Source organism: Sorex araneus, chromosome 3, assembly GCF_027595985.1.
Source record: "Sorex araneus isolate mSorAra2 chromosome 3, mSorAra2.pri, whole genome shotgun sequence".
NCBI lineage: Eukaryota > Metazoa > Chordata > Mammalia > Eulipotyphla > Soricidae > Sorex > Sorex araneus.
The window spans coordinates 38,179,784-38,202,230 of record NC_073304.1 but is presented as its reverse complement, the minus strand read 5'-3'; the positions used below and the strand labels follow the sequence as shown (position 1 = coordinate 38,202,230).

General features: G+C 38.9%; 1 protein-coding gene and 1 pseudogene across 3 annotated transcripts in view; one reads left to right on the top strand and one right to left on the bottom strand.

Moving 5' to 3' along the window:
- SYT16 (synaptotagmin 16) overlaps positions 1-22,447 on the top strand; it is a 351,561-nt gene that overhangs the window by 136,065 nt on the left and 193,049 nt on the right. The gene's annotated exons all lie outside the window — the stretch shown is intronic.
- On the bottom strand, positions 18,194-18,627 carry LOC101538371 (60S ribosomal protein L27a-like; annotated as a pseudogene).

Genomic DNA, 22,447 nt, shown 5'->3' with positions numbered 1-22,447 from the left:
GCTCCAACTATTTATTTTATTTTATTTCTCTTTTTAAAAACTTATTATTTTTATTTTTAAAATGTTTTTAAAATTTCTTTTTAAATTAGTCACCCTGAAATTACAAAGTTACCATGGATTCATGACTGGGTTTTGGGCATAAATTGTTTAAACACAAATCCCTTCACCAGAGTCCACTGCTCTTCATAAATTTACCCTCCTTCTCAACCCTTTGCCTCTGACGCACCCATCTACTACTATAAGGGGCACTTTTAAAAAATGTATGTTTTTGCATTGTGGTTTACTGTACCTTGAATATTAACTAAAGAGGTAAGGTATCTATACAAAAATATAAAACACTACTTCAAGAAATAAAAGAAGACACAGGAAATGGAAACATGCTCTGCTCATGGATTAGAAGGATTAATATAACCAAAATGGCAATACTCTCCAAGGTACTGTAAAGAGTAAATACAGTCCCTGTAAGGATACCCATGACATTTTTCAAAGAAATAGATAAAATACTCCTGAAACACCCCAAAATAGCTAAATAAATCCTTGTGGAGGCGGTGGGGGAGAGAAAATATGGGAGGCATCACTTTCCTCATCTTCAAAATGTACTACAAAGTGGTAGTAATTAAAACAATATGGTACAGGAATAAAGATAGACCTTCATATCATTGGAATAGAGTTGAATGTCCTGAGACAGATCCTCCAGTATATGATCAGATAATCAGGAGCAAAAACCAAAATGGAGCAAGGAAAGTCTCTTCAGCAAGTGGTGCTGGAAAGCTTGTCAGCTACATGCAAAAAATGAATCCAGACTTCTAACAACATGCACAAAAGTCAAATCAAAATGGATTAAATACCCTAATAAATAGAGAAAAATGTGGGCAGAACTCTCAATTACATGGAAATTAAAGTCATATTCAAGGATGAAATACACTGGCCAAGTAAGTAGAAGCAAAGATAAACAAGTGGGACCACTTTAAATTAAGAAGCATCTGCACTTCTATGGAAATAATAACCAAAATACAAAGACAGCCCACAGAATTGGAAGAGACTATTTACACAAGTGTTTATCCAATAAGGGCTTAATTTCCAAAATATATAAGGCACTCATAAAACTATACAAGAAGAAAACATCCAACACTGTCATAAAATGAAAGAAGTGACGAGCAGAAACTTCCTCAAAGAAGAAATACAAATGTCAAAAAGGCACATGGAGAAATGCTCTACATCACTATTTATCAGGGAGCTCTCTAGCACTGTAGCACTGTTGTTCCATTATTCATTGATTTGCTCGAGTGGGCAAATTATCAGGGAGATGAAAATAATAACAACAATGAGATATCACACACCACAGAGATAGGCAGACATTAAAAAAAATAACAACAGTCAGTTCTGGTTTGGATGAGGGGAGAAAGGCACTCTCACTCACCATTAGTGGGAATGTAAAATGTCTAGCTTTTTGAAAAACAATGTGGACATTCCTTTAAAAATCTAGGAATTTAGCTTCCATTTGACTTAGCAACCTCACTTCTCAGAATATACCCCAAGGTGCTGAAAGAAAAATTGAGGAAAGACATTTGTACCCCTAAGTTTCTTGCAGTATTATCCACAATAGCCAAAATTTGGTAACAATTAAAGTGCCCAAGAATAGATGAATGGATAAAGAAATCATGTTACATATATACAATGGAATATTACTCAGCTATAAGAAAAGATAAAGTAGTGCAGTTTACTATTTCTTGGAGAGACCTGGAAAGTATTGTGATAAGTGAAGTTAGTACTTGCTTTCCTGGGGTACCATTGTGAATGGGATTTTTAAAATGTCTCTCTCTTCTCTTGCATAATTTACACGAGAAAAACCATGAATTTTTGTGTATTATTTTAGTTGGATCACCATGAGATACAGTTACAAAGCTTTCATGATTGCATTTCAGTCATACAATAATCGAACATCCATCCTCCACCAGTGTGCATTTTCCACCATCAATGTCCCCAGTATCCCTCTTGCCACCCCTACCCCAGCCCAACCCCTGTCTCTGTGGCAGGCATCTTCCTTCTTTCTCTGCCTCTACTTTTGGGCATCATGGTTAGAAAGGTGTATTAATTTTGTAGCTGCCACCTTACTATATAAATCTATTGTTTCTAGGACTTTTTCTGTAGAGTCTTTAGGATGTTATAAATATAATATAACATCCACAAAAAGTGAAAGCTTGACTTCTTTTTTTTTTTTTTTCTTTTTATTTATTTATTTATTTATTTATTTATTTTATTGTGGAAAGTTACAAAGTTACAAAGTTTTCAGGTTTAAATCTCAGTTATACAATGCTCGAATACCCATCGAAAGCTTGACTTCTTACTTTCATATCTGGATGCCCTTGATAGCTTTTTCTTGCCTAATTGTTATGGCAAGTACTTCCAGTACAAGATTGACTAGAAGCCAAGAAAGAAGGCAACTTTGTGCCTGATCTTAGAGAAAAGGCTTTCAGTTATTTACAGTATATTTAGGATGGTTTCTCATGTACATAAGTTCAATACCATACCTATCATCAATGCACCCATTTCCCTCCTCCAGTGATCATAACACCAAATGAGTCGCATAGCTGAGCTGGTGGTGATTTGTGGGCTCCCACATACCTAACTTTTGGCTATTTAATTTTTTTAGTAAACTTGGTCCCAAGTTGTTGGGGTCTGGCCAAAGTGGCAATTTGGGGGTATCAGGAAGCCTGAAGGCACCATCAGGCTGCTGACGCACTCACCCTGCAGGTACAGGTTGACCTGCTGGCAGCACCATACCCATGTATACCACAACTTCTTGATTCATTCATCCATATTTGGGTTATTTCTGTATCTTGGATATCAAGTACTGTGATGAATATAGATGTGTATATAGCCTTTCAAATTAATGTTTTTCTGTTTTGTGGATAGATGCCAAGAAGTGGTATTGCTGAGTCATATGGGAGTTCTAGTTATATGTTTTTGAGAGATATTCATATTGCTTTCCATAGAGTATGAATTATAAAACAGTCTCACATTCTCACCAAATTTAGGTATAATACTAAATTTCTATGCTGAAGGAAAAAAGGCATTAGATCACTAGATGGAGCAAAGGCCCAGGTTTGGTTCCTAGCACTGCATGGTCCACTTGGCATGGATGGTAGCCAAATAATATAATATATATTTTTATGTTTTAGCACATCTGGGTGTGACACTAAAACATATACATGTATTCGTGTATATGTCTATATATAAATACACTTATACAAACGATAAAATACCCATTATTTATTTCATGCAAAGAGACTGATTAGACATCGTGTGACAATTTCTTAGCTGTAATTATATTAACTTTCTGTATGAAGAAGGTGTACTTAAAATCTGTTACAATAATTGCGCCAATGATACTTCATATCATATATATTCACATTTTTAGATTTTGTGGAGTAATAAAAGCTATTATTTGGCTTTATAATGTTTCCTATAACATTCAGTTGGCCTACAGTTTTTAAGTTCTATAACACAGTTTGAAGTTCTATAAAAATGTTCAGTTCAGTAATAACTTATTAATACTTAAAAAACACTACTTTGATTCCAGATCCTGGTATTCACAAGGGACTATTTTATCTTTATCAAAATATCTTTTGGGATTTTGTAATTGCTATTTATTTGTAGGGGTAAATAAGAAAAGCACTTTTATGATTAGCCAAATTATTTATGGCCAGAGTCTGAGCTGTCAGGGCAGCAAATTATATGTTACTCAAGAATAATTACTTATAGTTTGATAGTAATTGAAGAACAATTTGAAGCAAAATTTTCAAGAAAACAATTATTCCCATAGAGAACTAATAATGACATTGAACAAGTGGTTATATATTTGCAAAAAACATAATAAATTATGAAGGCAGAAGGTCTTAATAGCTATGATGGTGAATCAGACCAGTTTCTCTACCTCCTCTTTGGCAAACATTCCTTTGGTAATTCTTATACTTGTTATCTCATATTCTCATAGGTAGGCAATGAGCTCCACTACCTTTAGAACAATTGCTTTGCATTTTTGTTGTATATTACTATCAGGACACTGAAAAATCATTTTGACCTAGAGTAAAAATGATTTATACTTAGACATGGAGGTCTTCTTCCCAAAAATATTTTGGTAGCTTTGAAGCATCTATTGAATCAAGTCTTTCAGGGAATTATATCGTTTAGCTTGTTTTAAAGTTTTGAAGTGTTTCTCGGTGTTGGTAAGTTGGTTGTTCTGAGGAATTATCAGACTAACTTTGGTGTTCAGAGGGAAGGAGACAGTTTTCCTTAAAAATAGTCAAAGAGCCTGGCAATCTACCAAGAGTATCTCACCCGCACAGCAGAGACTGAAAAGCTACCTGTGGTGTATTCAATATGTCAAAAATAGTAACAGCAACTCTCACAATGGAGACGTTACTGGTGCCCACTCGAGCAAATCGATGAGCAATCGGATGAGAGTGTTACAGTGATTATAGTATTTATGTAATGGCATTCAGACATAGAGTATTTAATCTTTTAAGACTTTCTGTTACATTAAATTAACTTGAAAATCTTTTAGTGTCAGGAGTTTAAATTCCTTATGGATCTGTGATCCATGATTTCATCTGACCTTGACAAGAGAGAGGGACTTTAAGAGGTGGAGCCTGTCAAGCCTGTGAGACATTAGAGGTGGAATATATGCCTGGTAGGGAGGTTGAGACAAACATCAGTGAAGGTTTTTTACTTTTTCTTTCTACTCTCAGAGATAGGAATATATGTTAAAGGGCTATAAGGAAAATAGGTAGCAGAAATTTTGCTGTATAGAAATGGATGGAAAGAAAGGACATAATCAATGTTTCACTCTTATGCTCTTATGCCAGTATAAATTTTAAACTAGTTTTGACCTGGGTACAGAGCTTTGATTTAAGTAAGCCCATGTACTGCTTCTATTACATGTGATAAATACCCAGCCAGGAGGGGTTTTAGACGAGGATTAGTGATCTTTAGTCATCAAAAATCCCATAGTAACATGATTTGGTTATTTCTGGACACTTGATTCTTTTACCACTAGGTGAGAAACCCAGTCTTTGGGAATTGGTAGAAACAGATGGTAGCAATAACATTTTGTTTTCTTTTGCTAAGCATGTTTCTTTGCCATAAGATTAGTTCTTGTTTGGAGAGGTTTGGGAATTCTATAGTAACCTGAGTTGAGAATTGAGCACTGTTTCCTCCAGGACCTAGAGCACTTAAGATACAGCTTGTTATCAGGGAACTATGAGTCTAAGTGCACAAATAAGAATAGAAGTTAATCTGAAAGCTTGACTCTTGCAGGACATAAGGTGACTTAATGGTCATAAGACTGACACTTCCTGTGAGCATAGTAATTAATGACAGTTTCTGCATTGGGAGATATTCACCTTGTACTGTGGAAGAGAAGCACTGCTAAACAGTATTAAAAAAATCCTTGGACACTACATTTTAGAGCCTTTGCCTCTTCAGCATTGGCTTAGTTCTTCTCTTCTATCTATTCTGAGGCCCAGTGGAATAGTGATCCAGAAATCCTAGTAAAGATACTGTCTTTTATTTATGTAGTAGGTCTTCTAGCTACACTCAGCACATGTCTCTAGCAAATCTACAGAGAAAATTTTTTCATTTGCTTGTCAAGCTTGTACACTAAACTCTCTGGTTTGACAGATGAGTTTTGTGTTGGGGTTGGAGATGAAACAAAGAAAGAAAATTCTGGGTATTTATTATTTCATGCAGAAGACGTGGGTTATATGTGGCTAGGTGAGGAAGAGAGATTCAGGCAAGGCTGTGGGAAGAATACAAATCTGGAGTCTGACTTGCCTCCTGGGTCTGATGCTGCTATTAGTCAAGTCCTGAGCAGGTCGCACTAATTCTCTTTGCAGCCTCTTATTGAATGGGGACATCGAGTTTCTAGATACTAGTCATGACCCCATATGGAATTGTAGAAAATTTGCTTTCAAATAAATATATTCATTTTAATCAGTTAATGTTTGATATGTATACTATAGCATAGAATTGTATTATATTTCCAGGGTAGAGTAAAATTTTCTCAGGATAAATGACATAATGAGCAGAGAAGGTTTGAGGAGCCAGGGCAGGCTCTAAAAGACCTCTCAGACCTTCCTTGGTCTGACTACTACCCACTTCCCTCTTTCCAGACTTTAATAAAAGTTTGAGGAGAATGTTTACTTTAGTAGTAACAATTAAACATAAACAAAACACATTTGCTTTGAAGGTATATCTTGGGTTAATGTTAGTGTTACTTTGTTCATGTTCCCAGAGAATGTGTTGAAAGAAGCTTGAATTTGTCTTTGATGGAATTCACTAAAAATTTTCACCCCATAAGTGCCTCCAAAAAAGACAGTGCCTTAGCCAAAGACCTCCACAAATTAGTTCTAAATGACTTCTGGTGATTTGAAATTCTTACTTGTTTTTGCATTTTTTAACTGAAAAAAGTAGTTATGACTATTGTAAAAACACACTATAGAATATAGTTTACCAGGCTGAATTATATATGACAGGTATGTGCCATGCCTAAATTAAAGAATTACTGAACTTTCAAACTTCAGGAAACAAGTTGTGTTTTCCTATAGCTTTAAGGGAATAAATCAGGCCAGATTGTCTAATTCACATGGAGACCAATTCTTTTTCTCATGTAGGCTCACATTTTACCCAAAGCTTTTCAACTTGTGGAGTACCAGCAAAGACTTTTCTGTTCTTTCTACGGACTTCATGCTAGAGAAGACGACCTAGTCCCCTCATCTCTCTTGCTTTTTTTTTTAAACCAGTGACAGAAAATTTTATTTATTTATTTAATAATGTAGGAACACTGCTATTTATTCAGCCATTGATTAAGCTGATTGAATTCAGCATGAACTCCACATTACTTTTTAAAATTCAGAACATAAATTTTATTTTATTATTATTCATCCCCCCTTTTATTGATTCACCATGAAATACAGTTACAAAGCTTTCATATTTGAGCTTCGGTCATACAGTCTTCAAACACCCATCCCTTCACCCTTGCACATTTTCCACCACCCAAATCCACAGAATCCCCCCAACCCCCCTCTCCATCCTGTTTCAACTCTTCCCCTGTCTGTGTGGCAGACAATTTCCCCCATACTCTCTCTCTACTTTGTTACATTTAATATTTTGACACCAGTCCCACCACCACTCAAACATGCCGAAAAGACAATGCTACTCAATTTGTTTTATATTGCTTTTTATGGATAGAAAATTCTATGTCTAGGAAATGTCTAGGAAATTTTGTGTCATTCTCTTCTGGGAGCTTTACTTTATAGTTTCTGAGACTTAGCTGTTGATGAGAATACATGATGCTGGGGGTAGTTTGTGGGTGTGACTGCCAACCTACTGGAAGACTGAGGATCTGGGGGGAAGAGGCCCAGTCCTGATCCAAGCGGGTTTGGAGATCTCAGTAACAGGTTTCCACTTACCTCCATGCCACTGGCGCTAGCTGTGTCTTTTGATCTCTTTTGAGATTTATGGTTCTCTGAAATAAGGCCAATAAATGCACTTATATAGCTGAGCCAGAGGTGGTTTGTGGGTGTGGCTCCCACATACCTCACTTTTGGTTATTTAATTTCTTGGTAAACTTGGCTCCAAGTTGTTGGGGTCTGGCCTAAGACACAGCAGAAATATTGGGGTATCTGGAGGTCTGAAGGCACCATCAGGCTGCTGATGCACTCGCCCTACAGGTACAAGTTGACCTGCTGGCAGCATCATATCCCCGTCATCTCTCTTGCTTTATTGGGGCACTGTATGCTGCTATATTACTCTCCTCTTTTTCAGTTATTTTTATTAAGACAGTGTGATTTACAAAGTTGTTCATTATAGTGTTGTTTCAAGCACACAGTGTTGCAACACCAATTCCACTAGCAATATCCCCTTCCTTCTACCTATGTCTCCATTTGACCTACCATCCCCCCCAGCCGGTTCCTCTGGCAGGCATATAATGAATTTATTTTATCTTAGTTGCTCCAATAAAACTTAAAGGAATGGCAAATATAACTATCAGAAAATAAATCAGTAAATGTCAAGTTGTGATGATTGATTGCTATTTGCTTTTTTTAAATTTTATTTTATTGAATCACCATGTGGAAAATTACAATGCTTTCAGGCTTAAGTCTTAGTCATACAATGCTGAAACAACCATCTCTTCACCAGTGCCCATATCCCACCACCGAAGAAAAAAAAAAAACACAGTACACCTTCCATCCCGCCCACCCCCGCAACCCCCCCCGCCTTGTAACTGATAAATTTCACTTTATTTTCTATTTACTTTGGTTACATTCAATATTTCCACACAAACCTCACCATTATTATTAGGAGCACCCCACTAGAGTCAGACCTGTTGTGAAGAGAAATGAGGTCGCGTGGCCGCAGTAGCGGCTGCGCGGTTTTGTATTTCTGTACTTTAACAACTAAGTCCAGAGAGATTTCTTCCGGATATTCGATCATTGCAAGCTTGTAAACCCCATCTGTGGTTGTCATAATATGGCGTCCCCACGCCCTTCATCCCCGAGAAGGGACAGGCGAGAGAGAAATACCTTTCCCCTCCTGGGCGGGCATGGGGTCGATTGCTATTTGTTTTTAACCTTTCTTAATCTAGTAGAAGGCAACAATATGCACTATTAGTGAGTGTCATACTCAATGTCACATGTTTGTAAGTTTATCTTGTCCTTAACAAATCTTGCCTAACAGAAAAATTAACACAGAAGACTTAACTTGCACCAACAGCTTAGTAAACCCTCAAACAAGGACTTAATGTCCCCATGGTGAGATACAACAGTTTTCATAGTTTTCTTCTACAGAAATAACTTTTCATCATTCCATTAGAGATTTAGTGGTAACAAGCTATATAAATTACTGTGGGCATGCTTGAGGAGTGATTGGGAAAATAGAAACAATGGTGGAGGGAAGGTGATAGTGGTTGTGGGATTGATGTTTGAATGTTGAATATCTGTAATGAATCACCATGAATAACTTTGTAAGCAATAGTATTTGAATAAAGTGGGAAAAAATGAAAAAAGCAGCTTTTAATGCTTCTGCAAAACTGATCTCAAGGCTATGAATTATCTAAGTTGTTACCTGACCATGATTTGAATTGTTCTTTCACATCTTAGTAATAATCTAGCTGGATAGAGTATTCTTGGTGAGGTGTTTATTTCATTGAGTTTTTGTACTGTATCCCTTCTGCTCTTCTGGCTCAGAGAGTCACATTTGATAGATCTGCTGTACATCTGATGGGCTTTCATTTGTTTGTAAGTTCCTTCTTTAATGTTGCTTGTTGCTGCTTTCAATAGTCTATCTCCATCTTTGGATTTTGTCATTTTGAATATAATATGTACTGGAGTTTTCCTAGTTGAGTCTATTTTAGCTGAGACCCTTTAGGCCTCTTGGACCTCAGAGCCTACAGTTTTCAACTCTGGGATATTCTTTTTGATGATTTCTTTATTGTTTCCTCATCACATTTGCTTTCCTGTTCTTTAAGTACTCCAGTGATTCTTACATTGTTCCTCTTGATCTCATCCCATAGTTCTGTGTATGTGGTTCATTTCTTTTCAGAGTATTTCCCACCTTCTGCTTTTCCCTAGCAGTTTACTTCTCATCTTGAAATGTCTTGATTTTTTTTTCTAAGCTGCTGTTATCCTGCTATTCAGAATTGTCTTTGAGGTTTTTTTTTTTATATCACCTACCATGAACTGGAGCGATAGTACAGTGAGTAGGGCGTTTGCCTTGCACATGGCCAACCAGGGTTTGATTCCTCTGTCTCTCTCAGAGAGCCTGGCAAGTTACTCAGAGTATCCCGCCTGTACGGTAGAACTTGGCAAGCTCCCTGTGGCATATTTGATATGCCAAAAACAGTAACAACAAGTCTCAAAATGGAGACGTTACTGGTGCCCGCTCAAACAAATCAATGAGCAATGGGATGACAGTGTTACAGTGCTACCTACCATACTCTCTATTTCTGTAATTTCTGATTGTAGTAGTTTTTATTTTTTCATTTCAACTCTTGTTATGCTTTCTTGTCCTTTGCTGACTACCTATGCTATCATTTCTTTGAACTTATTGCTCATCCTCATCATAGTGTCACTAAAGACATCGATGATTTACTGAGCTGATTAGTGTTGTTTATGTCTCCAGTGATATTATTTTTGCTTATTGAACTTGGTGAACTTCTACTTGTTTTTCCCATTGGCTTTCTAGTGTTCTTGAGGTGCTGGAGGTGAGTCTCTGGAGGTGACTGAAAAATGCTGAGGGATTAGGTTGGATCATTGCTCTTCCTTTTCTGTCTGTCCTCACATAATGACTGGAAGCATGATTGTGAGAAGTCTGTAATTTTTTTCGTGAATATGTCAGGACCTGTGGCATGGGCCTCTGGTGCAGGTGTGGAGGTTGCTGGGACCCACCCAGTAGGGAGGGCCTCTGCCTCCTATTCCTAAAGGGGTCCAGTGATGTCAGCTGGAGGCAAGCCTCACCTGGGCTGTCAGAGTAGCAAGCAGAAGATCTTACTCTTTTTTTTGTCTAATGCAAATCTCCCTCCTGATAAACTACTCATGTGAACTTGTCTATTGAGATGTTCCCTGGGACCCTCCAGCTCAACTTGTGTACCACCTTGTTTTCTTTTTTCCTGTCTCAACCCTTGTATGTGTTTCCAATTTCTTTGAGTGGTAAAATCTGTCACCTGGCACTAAGGCTTCTACACATGCTCATGTCTAAAAGGTCATCATATCCTTGAGGTCTCAATCTTTCATCTGATGTGACTTCTTTCTCTACCTGCTTCTGTTGATGTTACCTTTCCAATTCTTTAGACATGCTGGTGGTTTTGTGTGTGTGTGTGTGTGTGTGTGTGTGTGTGTGTGTGGTGGGACATTTACAATGATTTTTTAATTTGGAGAAGGCAAGGTAATTGTATTTTGAACTCTCTCCTCTCAAGATGTCCAAGTTCTAATTCTTAGAGCCTGTGAATGCTTCTTTTTCTTAACAAAGGGAAATTAGGTTGCACATAAGATGAAGGTTGCTAATCAACTGACATCTTAAAATAGAGAGTATCCTGAATTATCCAGCAAGATACCACATAATTAGATGTACCCAATGGGAAAGGAAAGCAGAAGTGGTAATCCAACATTATAGGGTGGGAGAAAGAATTGAAGATGGGGGTAAAGGGTCAGGAAAAGATAAAAACCAGTTACTTCCCTAGAGACACTAGAAACAAATACAGGCCTGCCTTATTGGTTTTAGTCCAGTGAGCTCCATTTTGGATTTCTGACCTAGAGATGATAAGACAATGAATCTGTGTTTAGTTTGTGAAAATGGGTTGGAATAACAATAGGAAAATAAGGTACTTCTCTTCCAACTTCAGGTGTGCCACTGCCTGTGCAGACCCCATGTTGGTTCCTCCCACCCATTTTTATTTGCCTACTCAACACCTCAAAAAATTGTCAATGAATACATAGGAAGAAATGTATAAATAATGAACAAATGGATACAAATACATATTCCATAATATTTATGCAGTTAATAATTTTTTTGAGTATGTAAATTAAAAACAGTGGGCCAATTTGTTTGTAGCTTGTACATTTTTAGGAAAGGAATGATGTTAAAACATATATCATCCTTTTTGTTTAATTTCCATTTGAAAATTTTATAGTAACATTTTATCATAGCCAACATGATAGGTGGGAACCCCTCAATTATTGATCCATTTAGAGAATACTATAATTATAATTTTATAAGATATATATGTACATGCATTTTTAAAGGGTCATAATTTACATAACACATAAAAAGTTTTTTCTTGGAATTGTGTGAATATTTTTCTATATCATTTTTTTCTGGCCACACAGAATTCCTCTGTGTGGCGCTACTAAAAATTATATGTATCTTTTTTATATTATCAAACATTTATGCTTTTTTCAATTTTTCCTCTATTATGAACAGAACTACAGCTAAGTCCATTCTAGTAACACTGTACATGTCTATGATTATTTCCTTAGAACATATTCTTTTTTTTAATTGAATCACTGTGAGATACATTTACAAAGATTTCATGTTTGAGTTTCAGTTATACAGTGATCGAACACCCAGTCCTCCACCAGTGCACATCTTCCACCACCAATGTTCCCAGCACCACCACCCCCCAAGCTTCCCCCTGCCTTTATGGCAGACAGTTTCCTCCATATTCTCTATCTACTTTTGGGCATTATGGTTTGCAATACAGATACTGAGAGGCTATCATGTTTGGTCCTTTATCTACTTTCAGCACACATCTCTCATCGTGAATGATACCTCAAACCATCATTGACTTACTGATCCCTTCTCTATTCCAGTTGACTTCTCCCCCAGCTCATGAAGCAAGCTGCCAACCATGGGGCAAATTCTTGGCCCTGTCTTTACTGTTCTTGGGTGTCAGTCTCATATTATGTTATTCTATATTCCACAAATGAGTGAACTCATTCTATCTGTCCCTCTCTGACTCATTATACTTAACATGATACTCTCCATGACCATCTACTTATAAGCAAATTCCATGACTTTATCTTTCCTAATAGCTGCATAGTATTCCATTGTGTAGATGTACCAAAATTTCTTTAACCAGTCCTCTGTTCTCGGGCACTTAGGTTGTTTCCAGATTCTGGCTATTGTGAACATTGCTGCAATGAACAGACAGGTGCAGAGAGTCCCTTTGTCCTCACATTGCAACATCACTGGCTGTTCTTAGAACATATTCTTTTAATGCAATAGCTGGGTAAAAGGCTCTGGAGATTTTATGGAGTTTATATGTATCACAAAACTACACTGCAGGAAAGAAGGGACCACCAGCTATGCCCTTTCACCAAGTTGACCTTCATGCTCTTGCTAACTTTTGGATACTTGGGAAAACTAAAGAATATGACACAAAGGTAACAAAAGAATAATTTTAAACTACAAGTGGACATTGACTTAGCTAATTGAACATAGACTGGACATTATGATCCACAGTCAACAAACACACACAGATTCATTATAACTTGATATCCTCCTCTTATTTCTACTATTCCTCAAAAAATATAAGAGGTTATCAGTTTTTCCCTTCTCACCACACCAAATGGCAGAAGACAAAATTAGTACCATTCCCAAACTCCAGTTTTTATAGATTTCTGATATCTGGAAAGATTGCGTAAAGGAAACTTGGTAGGATGAACAGAAATTCTCTTCTTTCCCTGAACCTCTCAATACACCCACTGTTTGCTCCAGACCATACTTATTCATGGAGTTTATCTACCTACCCATGATTGGTCTAGATAGGGACTATATATTATGGTGTGAAGAAACCTTCTTATATAGTGAGATGCATCCCCTAAATGCTTGCCATATAGCCCAGCCTGACTTCTTTGCTCACTCAACATTAGCAGCAAAAACCAACTTCTAGACTTCCAGTCCAGGTCAGTTTTGGCGTTGTATATAACATTGATTGTGACTGTTTTGGGAAGCACTGATTTAGAATGTACAGACACATTTATAAACGCCAAGTTTATTAGTTATGTTCCTTTTTTTTTCAGTGGATTAGTTTCTACATTGTGAATTTGGGAAAGCTAGGCTAGTTTCCATGGCAACACAAAAGCTTTCAGACACTTGTTTGTTTGTATATTCCTTTGTCGGTATATGGAGAGGTCTGTGGAGTCTCTTGAAAGAAGATGTGTTGTTTAGTGTTTGACAGTTAAATCACCATTCTGCCTGTCAAGAGATGAGAGCTGGGGGAACATGAAGGCACAGCTTCAAGGCTCCTTTCTCCTGGTCTGCCTTCACAAAAATACTGGCTTTGGGGCGAGAAAAAGGCACCTGATGCTGGAGCAATAGGTACCGCTCAGAGTCTCTAAGATTATAAAAGAAAATAATTGGGAAATGGAGCCATCAAGCCAGTTTCTCTTCTCCTGTTTTCTCAGCCTCTACACCACCCCCATCCTTAGATGTGGGAACAAATAAACACAGTTATGTTGTATAACTCTTAAAAGTACAAATGTGCTAGAGCTGTTCTGTGGATTCTGTGGATTCTGAAACAAAAGAGATGCTAGGAATAGCACAACAGAGTTAGCTCTTTTAAGATTACACTTATTTTTCAAAATTTCTTTTCCTATTCCCTTCCCTTCCCTCTTTCTATCCCTCTCTCCTTTCCCCTTCCCTTTCCATTTACCCTTCCTCTTCCCTTTTACCTTCCCTTCCCTCTCAAAGATCACTCCCTGGCAGAGCTCAGGGAACCTTCTGCAGTGCTGGGGGTTGAACTAAGGTCAGCTGCATACAAGGCAAGCACCTTACCTGCTGGACTATCTATCTGAAGCCTCAAGATTACCTATCCTCATTATCTTTTCTTCTCTGTCTCAAGAATAACATGACTAAAAGGCATTCTTCCCAGTTCAAACAGCTGTGCATGAACCAACATACTTTCTCACAGTCTGATACCTGTGCCTATTCAGAATGGGTGGAGTGAGTGTGAATAGTGAGGGTTAGGAAATCAGATATATCTAGGACACCCTAGTTTAGTGTTTCCTAACCTTATTCTGTCTATGACCTTTCCAAATTGTTTTCTTCTTGTGGCTTCTTCTTATGGCTTCCTGATTTGATTAGACCTCCAGTCTTGTGCTCTGAGCCCCCCATTTTTGTGATTTACATGGATACTACTAGAATATCCTGGGGGCCTATTGGGAGCCATATACCCCTAGTTAAGAAGTGTTGGCCTAACATGAAAAAATGCTCCACATCCCTAGTCATCAGGGAGATGCAAATCAAAACAACAATGAGATATCATCTCACACCACAGAGACTGGCACACATTCAAAGGAACGAAAGCAACCAGTGCTGACATGGATGTGGGGAAAAAGGGACGCTCCTTCACTGTTGGTGGGAATGCCAACTGGTCCAGCCTTTCTGGAAAACAATATGGACAGTCCTTCAAAAACTAGAAATTGAGCTTCCATATGACCCCACAATATTACTTCTGGGAATATATCCCGAGGATGCAAAAGAGCACAGTAGAAATGACATCTGTACCTATATATTTATTGCAGCACTGTTCACAATAGCCAAAATATTGAAACAACACGAGTGCCCTAAAACAGATGACTGGCTAAAGAAACTTTGGTACATCTACAAAATGGAATACTATGAAGCTGTTAGGAGAGATGAAGTCATGAAATTTGCTTATAAATGGATAAACATGGAGAGTATCATGCTAAGTGAAATGAGTCAGAAAGAGAGGGACAAACATAGAGGGACTGCACTCATTTGTGGAGTGTAGGGTAGCATCACATGAGGCTGACACCCAAGGACAGTAGATACAAGGGCCAGGGGGATTGCCCCATAGCTAGAAGACTGCTTCATGAGTGGAGGGGAGAAGGCAGATGGAATAGAGAAGGGATCACTAAGAAAATGATGGCTTGAGGAACCAGTTGGGATGGGAGATGCATGCCGAAAGTAGATCATGGACCAAACATGATGACCTCTCAGTGTCTGTGTTGCAAGCTATAATGCCCAAAAGTACAGAGAGAGTATGGGGAATATTTTCTGCCATGGAGGCAGAGGAAGGGTGGGAATGGGGGGTATACCTGGGATATTGGTGGTGGGGAATGTGCACTGGTGGAGGGATGGGTGTTTGATGATTTTGAGATTGTAACCCAAACATGAAAGCTTGTAACTATCTCACGGTGATTCAATAAAATTTAAAAAATTAAAGAAAAAAAGAAGTGCTGGCCTAGATGAGTAAAACCAAAAACAACTCATTTTTTTTCTATGAGATAGCAGAGCTGGAGTGATAGCACAGCGGGTAGAGCATTTGCCTTGCATGCGGCTGACCCAGGTTCAATTCCTCCATCCCTCTCGGAGAGCCAGGCAAGCTACCGAGAGTATCCCACCAGCACGGCAGAGCCTGGCAAGCTACCCGTGGCATATTTGATATGCCAAAAACAGTAGCAACAAGTTTCACAATGGAGACATTACTGATGCCTGCTCGAGCAAATCGATGAACAATGGGATGACCATGCCATCCCGTGACCCCATGCCATCCACTGACCATGCCTCAGTGCTACTGAGATTTTATTGAGACTGTTAATGAAAAGTAGCATGATGCAGGAGAGAGACTGATCTGAGATGGAGGCAAGCTTAGTTGTCCGGGCTCTGTCACTTACAACCTGCAACCTTGCCTACATGTTTAGTTTCCTTCAGTGAGTGACATATTTGTAGTGGTAGATGAGTTCTCCCTCAGGTGTGACACACAATGATTTGCAATTGAGTGCTGTATTTAGTTTAGTTGTTGAAACCTGTGGAGGAAACAGCATGGACTTTTAAAGTGGCTTCCAGAGTTTAAAACTTCTTTGTGTGGTAAGTTATCGCAACTTTATACCAATAAACTCAATACTGTTTTGTGAAAGAATAGGTTTGTTTTTCCAATATATGTTTTATAATCCCCAGTTCTTCTTGGAAGTTTAGGTCATTTATTGATCAAGCAGTTCTGCCCCCTTAGTCCAGAAGTCTGCATGTCCCTTCAGCAGGGACTAGGGCCCCACAGTAAATGAAGCTGATTCATGATAGTAGATATCATTCATACATTCCATCCAGATGCTCCCCATTCTCACTGTTTTCCTGTCTTGCACATTTTTATTTCTACTGTGTTCTCTGCATATCTTTTTGAGTCCTTTTAAATTTGGTCTTGAGTCTATGAAGTTCTTGAGCTGTTGTTTCTCCGTGAAATAGTGTATGGTTCCTTCAAGTTTAATTGAGAGTTTAGCCGGGTAAAGTATTCTTGGTGAGGCATTCATTTCATTGAGTTTGTTCACTATATCCCGCCATTGTCTTCGGGCTTGGAAGGTTTCTTCTGATAGGTCTGCTGTGAATCTAAGGGGTGCTCCTTTGTATATGATCTCCTTCTTTGATCTTGCTGCTTGCAGTATTGTGTCTCTATCCATAGTATCCATCATTCTGACTATGATATGCCTTGGGGATTTTTTATTTGGGTCCCTTTTAGCTGGTACCCTTCGGACTCCTTGGATCTGATGTCCATATTTTCTAACTCTGGGAATTTTTTAGCAATGATGTCTTTAATTGTGTTTTTTTCATTAAGATTAGTCCCCTGTGGTTCTGGTACTCCAATGATTCTTATGTTGTTTCTCTTGAGGTCATCCCCTAGGACTCTAATTTGCTCTAGAGTCATTTTGCCATTATTTGTTGTTGCCTATATGCTTTCTGCAGCTCGTCTTCAAGATCGCTGATTCTTTCTTCGGCCTCAGTCATTCTACTGTTAAGGGCTCCTACTGAGTTTTTTATTTTATCTACCGATTCTTTTAATTGTGTCACTTCTGTTCATAGCTTCAAAATTTCTGCTCTCATTTCTGTTCGTAGCTTTGAAATTTCTGCTCTCATTTCTTCCTGGATTATCTTGGTGGATCATTCCAATGCTGCATCCATATTAAATAAATCCTTAATTTATTGGATGTTCGCTCCATAGTTGCTTTGAGTTCTTCAACCATCTTCACGATTTCCTCTCTGAATTCTTTATCAGAGAGGAGACTATATTTCTGGGGAGTCATTGCTGGGGTTGCAGAGATCCTCCCTTCCATCTCTGCTGGTGGTGGGGATTTTTACTGTTTCTTCATGTTGATATGGGTTTTACTATTAGGCGCTCTCCTTAGCTTGAGAGGGGTCTCAAGAGAAAGCGTGGGGCTATGATCTTTTTACAAAGGACTCTATGTGTGGCTTGATGAGTTCATTAACAGTCTTTGTGAAATGAGGATAGGCTAGGTCAGTTGACTTTTAACATATAGTGACTAAGATGACAAGGGTATTCTTCAGAGGAATAGATTCTATCGAGTAAGGCCAGAGCACAATGCATTGAATGGGAAAAATATCTTCGGCCTCTCCAGAAGGAGGCCACTCCCCCTTTTGAGGCTACGCCCCCTTACATGTGGACACACCCCTAACAACCTGATAGAGATGGGAGGGGTCAGGCCCACCGCAGGGAGACTCAGAGGTGCGAGGCGGTGGGACGAGGTCTGGGGTCTCTGGAGCCCCAGGCCTTGGCCCTCTGCATATCTTTTTATCGTATGCTGGTTTCACATTTTATTTTACTTTATTTACTTTAGAGAAAAGCAGTCATATCATTGGGTAATCCTTCTTTTAGGTGGCTTCAAGCTACCATGACACAGGCTCCCTTAATCATCTCCTCAGTTTTTCTAGTGATGAATTTGGCTTTCATGATGACAGGTTCTTCAGGGGCTTTCCCTTCCCCAGAACTGTGCAGTAGCTCTATTACACCCATCTACGACAGGAGCTGCTCCAGTCTTGTTTATGGCAGCATTAATTCTCTCTGCTCACTGACCTAGGACAACGGTTTTTTAACATTGACACCTAGCAGAATCTTTAATTTCCCTTTAAGTCATAAATGCCTTATAACCAGTTTCCCAAAGTAACCTGGATGATATTTGTCAAAGGTGATCCTATGGTAATGCATGCCAGCAGAATTACTCAGCCTTCCTGGTACTTTCCGTGCTTGCCATTGTGACCGTGGCTGTGGCTCATGTGGCCCCTAAATTTTCAGGTTTTTCTTAGTCTGGGCTACATCTTGGCTGGCTATCTGAAAGAGCAGATTTCACATTTTAGTCAAAGTGGAGTTCTGCTTTCTATAACAGAAAAAACTCAACCATCATCGCTGGCCTACTTCTGGTTCTTCAGCTGACCAGTCTTGTGACTAACAGGCAGGTCTCTCTATGTCTCTAAACTTCCGTGTCCTTCTCTGTGTCAGTGAGGATAATGAAACCAATCTAGCAAGGTTGTTTGTGGGGAGATAGGATTAACCATGTGAGACTTTACACAATGTGAAGGCACATTAAGATTTTAATAACGTGCTTTAACCTCCAGTTTCATTGGAAAAGTGCTTGGTCTATAAACTTAGATTTTCATTATCAAGTAGATTCTAAATTTGTGGACTTTCTGATAATTAAGTGTAGTTTGTTCTTGATCTGACTTTGTGTTGTGATAGGTACATTGATAAGTACTTGCTAGACAACAAACACTCCTGAATTCTCCTTTAAAACCATCAAAGAAGGAATAGGGAAAATTTAATGCAATTCTTAGTTGTATATCTTTCATGATCAGTATTTTGATCATTGTATCACTGTCAACCCCTTTTTCGTCGATTTACTTGAGTGGGCACCAGTAACATCTCTGTTACACTCAGCCCTGAGATTTTAGCAGCCTCCCCTCACTCGTCTTTCCCAACGATTGGAGGCTCTTTCAGGGTCAGGGGAATGAGACCAATCGTTACTGTTTTTGGCATGTTGAATACGCCACAGATAGCTTGCCAGGCTCTGCCATGTGAGCAGGATACTCTCGGTAGATGCTGGGCTCTCTGAGAGGTATGTTTATATCTTTTACTGTATTTGAGATATGAATATGCCATGGGGAGCTTGCAAGGCTCTCCTGTGGGGGTAATAGACTCTTGGTAGCTTGTCAGGTTCTCCAAGAGGGAGAATAAGGCTATTAGATGCCGCATTGGGCCGTGCACTTGCAGGAGCTGGGTTGTATAATCTATGGAAGTTGGCGGTTGATGGGATTACACGGCGCCGGAGTGGGCAGGGGGCAGTTTGTGGGTGTGGCTGCCAAGCTACTGGAAAATGTGGGGTCTGGGCGGAGAAGGCCCAGTCCCAATCTGAGCAGGCTTGGAGATCTCAGCCCCGGTCCCCCACAAATGGGTTCCTCTGCTGGTCCCTTCATGTGTGAGGCTTGTCCGAATGTGTGGAGAGTATTTTGATAAATTAGAAAAAGAGACACATGCATACTGACCCTTTGGCCAGAGTTTAGAAATATTGTAACTGAGAGAGCCTTTATTTAACTCTATCACTTTAAAAGAATTTGGTTTGTACAAGAATGTTTTAATTATCAGTATATTCTTTAGAAGAAAAGCTTCTGAGATTGGAGAGAAGTTTACATATTATTATATGAATCACAATTTGCTTTAAGAGCTTATCTAAATCCCATCTGTTTGATTGGAAAAGGGAACTCGGAATGAATCCATCTAATTTTCAGTTTTCTTCCTTGGAGAAAATCGTGATCGAAAGTCAGATTGAGGTTATGCATAGCCTTTTTTTAAAAAAGTGGTTTCTAGAGGAAGTTGCAGGGTTTCCATAGTAATACATGAAGAATCATTTGTGCCATGATTTTGCAACAAAGAATGCTGGTAACTATGGTGTAGTATAAGAGTTTGGAGGCGAACATTCTAAATTTGTTGGGAGAGGGTAAGACAGAGCACTGTATGGGCAGCCAAAGGTACCAGAGTTCCAGCCCTCCAAGGTGGATGTTTTGTTTAGTGCTCACTCAGTGGTGATATGAGAAATAGGAGACATTACTTAGAGATCAGATAGAAAGATTCACTGGAAAGTTTGCATTTGAGAAAATATTTGCATTGCTTCATCTTTTTTTCCTTCCTTTTCCTTTACTTTCTCTTTCTCCCTTCATCTTCCCTTCTGCTTTCTGCCCCATCTATTTCTTTTCCCTCTTTCACAGCTGCTCTTAGTGCTGTGGTTTCAGCTGTTCTGAAGGCAGAGGAGTGTGACCAGAGATGCTGGTTGAGCTCCCTAGAGAGAGGTCATGTCCTGGCACCATCCCTGGCATCCTTCAATCCTCATTGGACTGCTAGGCTTGCGTGTTCCTTCTCTTGTACAAATTCAGCCTGTTTGCAAGTTTTCTAAAAATAGTAGCATTTTTCCCTCATAGCATGAGGTGTACCTGCACATCCTTGTTTTGTTAAATCTGAACAATTTGTTCTCTTTGGCAAATTTAGAGGCACCAAAAAAAACCTCTCCTCAGCAGCTGTCCAGCCTAAGTGTGGAGTTGTCTTGCAGACAACAAAGCTGGGGAAATGACTGGGGCTTGTGCCAGCAACACTCTTATCACCCACCTTAGCGGTGATTGGACAGGGACTTCCCTGTGGGCGGTGATGTCTCTGTGAATCCATGAGTAAGAATTTCAAAATTTATATTGGTTTAAACTTGATTTCCTCAAAAATGTTTGTCTTTGTCATCATGATTTTGATGATTCTTGATCACTGGAGCAAACATAGCTAATAGCAACCATACCTGACAGTGTAGAATACTTTTTTCTCTTTACATAGAATAGAATTAAGTTATTTTAAATGTTTTAGAAAAGTAAAAGTGACCCTTTGCATCATCCTTTGCTTTAAAAGCTAATTTCCTCACTTTCATAATTGCCAGAAAATTGAAGTACCTTGATAGTAATCAACTTAAGAACTTAAAGGTTTACTTAGCTTGTAGATTTACTTTAACGGCTATCAATCCTATCTTTGCCTTACGTCTCAGCTCTTTTAATTAAACTTTCTGAAGCATTTGCTGACAGTTTTTGGCAACCTCAGGACCAGTCAAGGTAAGTATTGGTGCATAGGTATTTCAGGTGAACAGAAAGCTTTTTATTTCTTGTAGAACTGAATGGACATTTACCAATAAGACCATATTGTTTCAGTGGCAGAAGTAGAATCCAATATTAGGTACCAAACTTTACAGGTATGAGATTTTTAAAATTTTAAAATTTTAATTAAGCGCCAGAATGATAGTATAGTGGGTAGGGCATTTGCCTTGCATGTGGCTGTTCGGGTTCAATCCCTGGCATCCCATATGGCCCCCCAAACACTGCTACTAGTAAATCCTGAGAGCAGAGCCAGGAATAACCCCTGAGCACTGCCAAATGTGCCCTGAACCCCCAATTAAAATGATTTATTATTTTATTTGCTATTATTAGCACCATGATTTAAAAGTTATTCGTGGTTGAGTTTTAGGCATGCAGTGTTATAACACCAATCCCACCACTGTGTTAATTTCCCTTCACTGCTGTTCCCAGGTTCCCTCCCATGTCCCTACCTGCCACCTTGACAGGTACATTTTTAAGCTTTTGGGTTTACTGGATCAGAAAATTGGAGAAATGTGAAGAATGAAATTTTTCCTTTGTGACAGTGGAAAGTCACAGAGTCACATGTCTATGGTCAAGCACAGAATTCATTAATCCACGAGTCCATTCGAGTGTCTTACTTGAAGAATCCTTGGTTGTACAGATAATAGGGGAAACACACTTTTGTCCTACCTTCAAATAGCTTGAGGATTAACCCTATCAAACTTTGACTGTCTCTCTAGGCTGCCTCTCTCTCTCTACTTATATATAAACCAGGGGTGGGGTCATGCTGCAGCTAAGGAGAAAGAATATGAGGAGCAGAAGAAGCATAGAGGCCAGGCATGTGTCTGATTCCTTGTCTAGGTCTTGCTCTCTGTCCCTGTGGTAAATCATGCCGTTCCCAAATTGAAAGTTTCCTATGCCAGCTTTCTGTCATTCTTTTATGGAGAATGTAGGCTGATGTCATCTGGGGGTTTTTTAACTC